General features: G+C 38.8%; 1 long non-coding RNA gene across 1 annotated transcript; it reads left to right on the top strand.

Annotated features, from left to right (window-relative positions):
• Positions 1-138: 138 nt before the first annotated feature.
• Positions 139-2,768, top strand: LOC140501976 (uncharacterized). The gene is made up of 2 exons (XR_011966467.1): positions 139-429; positions 1,377-2,768. It is a non-coding gene; the product is annotated as an uncharacterized lncRNA (long non-coding RNA).
• Positions 2,769-6,117: the final 3,349 nt, after the last annotated feature.

Raw genomic sequence — 6,117 nt, 5'->3', positions numbered from 1 at the left:
CATTTCTTCTATGGCCGTAGAGGTCGTGGGAGGGAGCTCTCCTGTGACGTCATGCGCCGACGAGTGGCCGCGGCGCAGCGACTCCTCCCGCCGTGTGCCGTAGGGCGCGTGTTGCGTCGTCGCCGCCCTCCCGCGCTCCCCTTACTAGGTATGGGAGGGGGCAGAGAGTCGGGCTACGCGCGAAGTAGGGAGGATTTGGGGTGCCAGGAAGCGGATTTAGGGTGTCAGTGACCTCTGTGGATGGAGAAGAGGAATCTCCCTCCCCAGCCCCTGTGAGAGGAAATTAGACTGTACCTAGAAGGACCAGTCAGCTGGTCTTATTAAGAGGGTGGCCCGGAGGGCTGGGCAGGAAAATGTGCGGAGGGAGGAAAAGCTGGAAGCGATTGTGCCCTGCACTGAGATGGGCGCGCCTTCCTGGCCCTGCGAGAGGTAGAACCAGGCAGATGTAGTGTGCAGGCCCGGGGTGCGTGGCGGTGTGTCTGTGTGTGTGTGGGGGTGTATCTGTCTGTCTGTGTGTCTGTGTTGGTGTGTGTATGTGTGTGTGTGTCTGTCTGTGGGTATGTCTGTGTGTGTATGTCTGTGTGCGTGTCTGTCTGCCTTTTTGTGTGTCTGTGTGGGTGTGTCTGTGTGTGTGTATCCGGGTGTGTGTATGTGTGTGTGTCTGTCTGTGGGTATGTCTGTGTGTGTATGTCTGTCTGTGTGCGTGTCTGTGTCTGCCTTTTTGTGTGTCTGTCTGTTTGTGGGTGTGTCTGCGTGTGTGTATGTGTGTGTCCGGGTGTGTGTATGTGTGTGTCCGGGTGTGTGTATGTGTGTGTGTGTGTGTGTGTGTGTGTATGTCTGTGTGCGTCTGTGTCTGCCTTTTTGTGTGTCTGTGTGGGTGTATCTGTCTATCTGTGGGTGTGTCTGTGTGGGTGTGTCTGCGTGTGTGTATCCGGGTGTGTGTATGTGTGTGTGTCTGTCTGTCTGTGGGTATGTCTGTGTGTGTATGTCTGTCTGTGTGCGTGTCTGTGTCTGCCTTTTTGTGTGTCTGTGGGTGTGTCTATGTGGGTGTGTATGTCTGTCTGTGGGTGTGTCTGCGTGTGTGTATGTCCGTCTGTGTGTGTCTGTGTGTGTGTATGTCTGTGTGCGTCTGTGTCTGCCTTTTTGTGTGTCTGTGGGTGTGTCTGTGTCTGTGTGTGTTTGTTGTGTCTGTCTGTGTGTCCTTGTCACCTGATGCCTCTAAGCCCCAGTTTACTGAGTACTATAGACGATCTTTAAGCGCCAGCTCTACCAGGCGTTGCTGATAGGATCGATTAAAAGTAGTCTTTGCAATGTTGAAGCCATTGTATAAATTACTCCATTTATTCTCACTTTTCATCTCTTCACACAAACCTTAGGTACAGGGGGCTGGATCCCTCTGCTGCTGGTACTCTGGTGTGGAATGGAAATAAATGAGTCATTCTTGGTCCTTTGGACACTTAATGAAAAGAGGCTTCCCTCCATCCGGAAAAGCATGATCCTGCTACTACACGGACAGCCTCAGGGCTAAGGGTCACCATCAGCTGATATCTTCGCAGTTTGTCCTCAGGTTGACTTGGAAACTCTTGAGGCAGTTAACTCTCCAGGATAGTTTTGATATCTCTTAAGGAAAAACCAACCTAACTTGCTGGGGAGGAAGAAGAATAAGAGGGACTGAGGATATTGTTCTCATCACGTCAGATTTGTGTGAACCAGACTCTTGTCATTTCTGACAGGGAAGTAAGATAGATCGGTCCTCTTTAGTCTTTCAAACTTGCTCGCCTTTACTGGGTTGTGCTTGTTTTTTAAATTGTTGTATTCATTTCATTTTATACCAGTTGATATGAAACTCCCTAGATATATGTGTGTGCTATCTGTTTTAAAACTATATGGGGGGGGGGGGCGGTAGTGTCACAGATGGCATGGGGAGATATGATCCGGAATCTTTGTCCATCTTTGTGGAGAGTAAAAGAGAGTCATGCAGGCACTATCAGGACAGTAGCTGTGAGCAAAGATCAGGTAGGATCCAGGAATACCATGATGGAGAGGTCTTTCCTATCTCTTTGAAGGGTATTGGGCTAGAATGACATTTTTTGTCAACCTTTGCTGTCTCTAGAGTTCTAAGGATATGAGTGTGGGTTCAGAATGAAAATTCTTTCCCTGATTGATCTCAAGGACAGAGGTAGCCCTTAGCTTATGCTATGGAACTTAGTCCCTTCCCACCAAATACTGGTTGCACAAAGAGCCTTATCAATAGGTAGTGAACCTATTTGATCAAACAAATCAGCAAATGAATTAGAGAAATTAGAGATTAGAATATGCTAAATAATACACAAGAGCAAGCACATTCTTTAGCTGGAAATGGGATGACAGATCAGCTCAAACTAGGAAAAAGAATTATCTTATTGGGAATGAATCAGGGGAGGAGGTGATAAAGTGGATTCCACTCAGCATTCTCTAGGGCTTCAGATAATAAAAGTCTTAGTTAGGAGCTCTTGAGGGGATGACTTTCCCTACATGTCTGTGGTTCTGCAGAGGTTCTCAAGTGGGTGACACCGACACCTGGGGGCCACTGGAATGATCCAGGGGGGCAATAGTAACCTTAGGTGCAATTGGGGGTATTGAATTAAAATAAGGGGGCAGTAGAAGTACAAAGAAAGAAGAGAAAACTAGGAAATTTTGAAAACTGTTCATGTGTTTCATCTGTTTTGTGGCAGAGTTAAAGTCATAATGATTATATTGTTTTCCAAATAAACACATCAAATTCAAGTTATAACTGATCAATGGTCAAGTCTACAGACGGGTCTTAACAAGCAAGTGTTGGCAGATGAGCATGTTGAGCATTGTTGGGAAGTGCAACCTTTAGGAATATGTACATGTAATGACTTGTTTACAATATGATACTATACGGTTACAATGCATTTCAATGCAGGAAAACACAAATTTACAAAAAAGTTATTAAATTTGCATTTAATTTATTTAAATTATTAATTACATTTGAATAATTTGTAAAAATATACATGCTATATATACATATATACATATATATATATATAGTAATGACACAAATTTTAAAAGCAAATGGATAAAAGGTTGAAGAAAGTAGGGACACTGAGTAATTTTTTTTAGAGGGGACAGTAGGCCAAATAAGTTTGGGAACCTCTGTCCTAGGGTCCTTTGTCATCTCAGAGTTGACATACAACAATATGCTTTCTAATCAATTTTTATCAAATAGTGACTCTTTCACTTAATAATATCTTATTTTTCCCAATTACATGTAAAGATAGTTTTCAACATTCACTTTTATAAGATTTTGAGTTCCAAATTATACTCCCTCCCTCCCTTCCTTCCCCCCTCCCCAGGCTCCTTCCTAAGACAGCAAGCAATCTGATAGAGGTAATATATGTACAATAATGTTAAACATTTCCACATTAGTCATGTTGTGAAAGAAGAATCAGAACAAAAGGGGAAAACCACGAGAAAGGAAAAAAAACAAATGAAAATAATATATTTTGATTTGCATTCAGACTCCACAGTTCTTACTCAGGATGTGGATAGCATTTTCCATCATGGCTCTTTTGGAATTGTTTTTGATCATTGTATTACTGAGAAGAGCTAAGTCTGTCCCCGTTGATCATTGAACAGTGTTGCTGTTACTGTGTACAATGTTCTCCTGGTTCTGCTCACTTTACTCAGTATCAGTTCATGTAAGTCTTTTTAGGTTTTTCTGAAATCTGCCTGCTCTGCATTTCTTATAGCACAATAGTATTCCATTACATTCATATACCTCAGCTTGTTCAGCCATTCCCCAGTTGTTGGACTTCCCCTCAATTTCCAGTTCTTTGCCACCACAAAAAGAACTGCTATAAGTATTTTTGTACATGTGGGTCTTTTCTCTTTTTTATGATCTCTTTGGGATGCAGACCTAGAAGTAGTACTGCTGAATCAAAGGGATATGCACAGTTTTATAGCCGTTTAGGAATAGTTCCAAAATGTTCTCCAGAAAGGTTGGATCAGTTCACAACTCCACCAACGCTGCATTAGTGTTCCAGTTTTCCCATAACTTCTCCAACATTTACCATTTTACTTTTCTGTCATATTAGCCAATCTGATAAATATGAAGTGGTACCTCAGAGTTGTTTTGATTCATATTAGTCTAATTGATAGTGATTTAAAGCATTTTTTTATGATTATAGATAGTTTTGATTTCTTTATCTAAAAATTGGCTGTTCATATCATTTGACAATTCATCAATTGGGGAAATGACATGTATTCTTAAAAATTTGACTCAGTTCTCTACGTATTTGAGAAATGATGCCTTTTTCAGAAACACTGGCTGTAAAAATTGTTTCCCGGCTTTCTGCGTTCCTTCTAATCTTGGTTGCATTGGTTTTATTAGTGCAAATTCAATGTAATAAAATTACCCATTTTGCATTTCATAATATTCTCTATCTCTTGTTTGTTCATAAATTCTTCCCTTCTCCTAGATTTGACAGGTAAACTATTCCTTGCTCTGCTTAATGTCTAAATCATGTACCTGTTTTGACCTTATCTTAGTTTATGTTATGAGATGTTGGTCTATGCCTAGTTTCTGCCATATTTTTTCCTAGTAGTTTTTGTCAAACACTGAGTTCTTATCCCAGAAGGTGAAATATTTGGGTTTATCAAATAGTAGATTACTCTAGACATTTACTGTTGTCTTGTACCTAACCTATTCCACTGATCCACCAATGTATTTCTTAGCCAGTACCAATAGTTTCAATAATTATTGCTTTATAGTATAGTTTTATATCTGGTACAGCTAGGCCACCTTCCTTTGCCCTTTTTTTTTTTTTTTTTTGCATTAATTCCCTTGGTACTCTGGATCTTTTGTTCTTACAGATGAATTTTGTTACTATTTTTTTCTCGCTCTATAAAACAGTTTTTTGGTAGTTTGGTATTCCCACTGAATAAGTAAATTAATTTAGATAGAATGATCATTTTTAGTATATTAGCTCAGCCTATCCATGGTTAATTGGTATTTTTTTTCCCAGTTATTCAGATCTGACTTCATTTGTGTGAATAGTGTTTTATAATTATGTTCATATAGTTCCTGGGTTTGTCTTGGAAGGTAGACTCCCAAATATTTTATATTGTTTATAATTATTCTAAATGGAATTTCTCTTTCTGCTTCTTACTCCTGGGCTTTGTTGGTAATATATAGAAATACTTATGATTTCTGGATGTTTATTTTATATCCTGCAACTTTGCTAAAATTGTTAATTACTTCAAGTAGTTTTTTAGTTGATTCTCTAGGATTCTCCAAGTATATCATCATATCATCTGTAAAGAGTGAGAGTTTTGTTTCCTCATTGCCTATTCTAATTCTTCAATTTCTTTTTCTTCTCTTATTGATAAAGCTAACATTTCTAGTACAGTATTAAATAATAGTTGTGAAAAATGAGCATCCTTGTTTTACCCCCAGTCTTATTGGGAAAGTTTCTAACTTATCCTCTTTACATATAATGCTTACTGATGGTTTTAGATAGATACTTAATTTTAAGGAATGCTCCCTTTATTTCCTGTCCTCTCTATTGTTTTTAATAAGAATTGGAGCTGTATTTTGTCAAAAACTTTCTCTGCATCTATTGAGATTATCATATGATTTTTGTTAGCTTTGTTATTGATATGAATAATTATACTGATAGTTTTCCTAATATTGAACCAACTCTACATTCCTGGTATAAATCCCACCTGGAAATAGTATATGATCCTCATGATTAATTGCTCTAATTTCTTTGCTAATATTTTATTTAAAATTTTTGCATCAATATTCATTAAGAAAATTGATCTATAAGTTTCTTTCTCTGTTTTGGCTCTTCCTGGTTTAGGTATCAGCACCGTATTTGTGTCATAAAAGGAGTTTGGTAACACTTTTTATATCCATTTTTCTAAGTAGTTTATATAGTAGTGGAAGGAATTATTCTTTAAATGTTGGCTAGAATTCACATGTAAATCCATCTGGTCCTGGAGATTTTTTCTTTGGTCCTTTGTTCAATTTCTTTTTCTGAAATGGGATTAAGTATTTCATTTTCTCTTCTATTAATCTGGGCAATTTATATTTTTGTAAGTATTCATTTT

Source organism: Notamacropus eugenii, chromosome 4, assembly GCF_028372415.1.
Source record: "Notamacropus eugenii isolate mMacEug1 chromosome 4, mMacEug1.pri_v2, whole genome shotgun sequence".
NCBI lineage: Eukaryota > Metazoa > Chordata > Mammalia > Diprotodontia > Macropodidae > Notamacropus > Notamacropus eugenii.
Note: the sequence above shows the minus strand (reverse complement) of the source record. Positions and strands in the feature narration are given on the sequence as shown.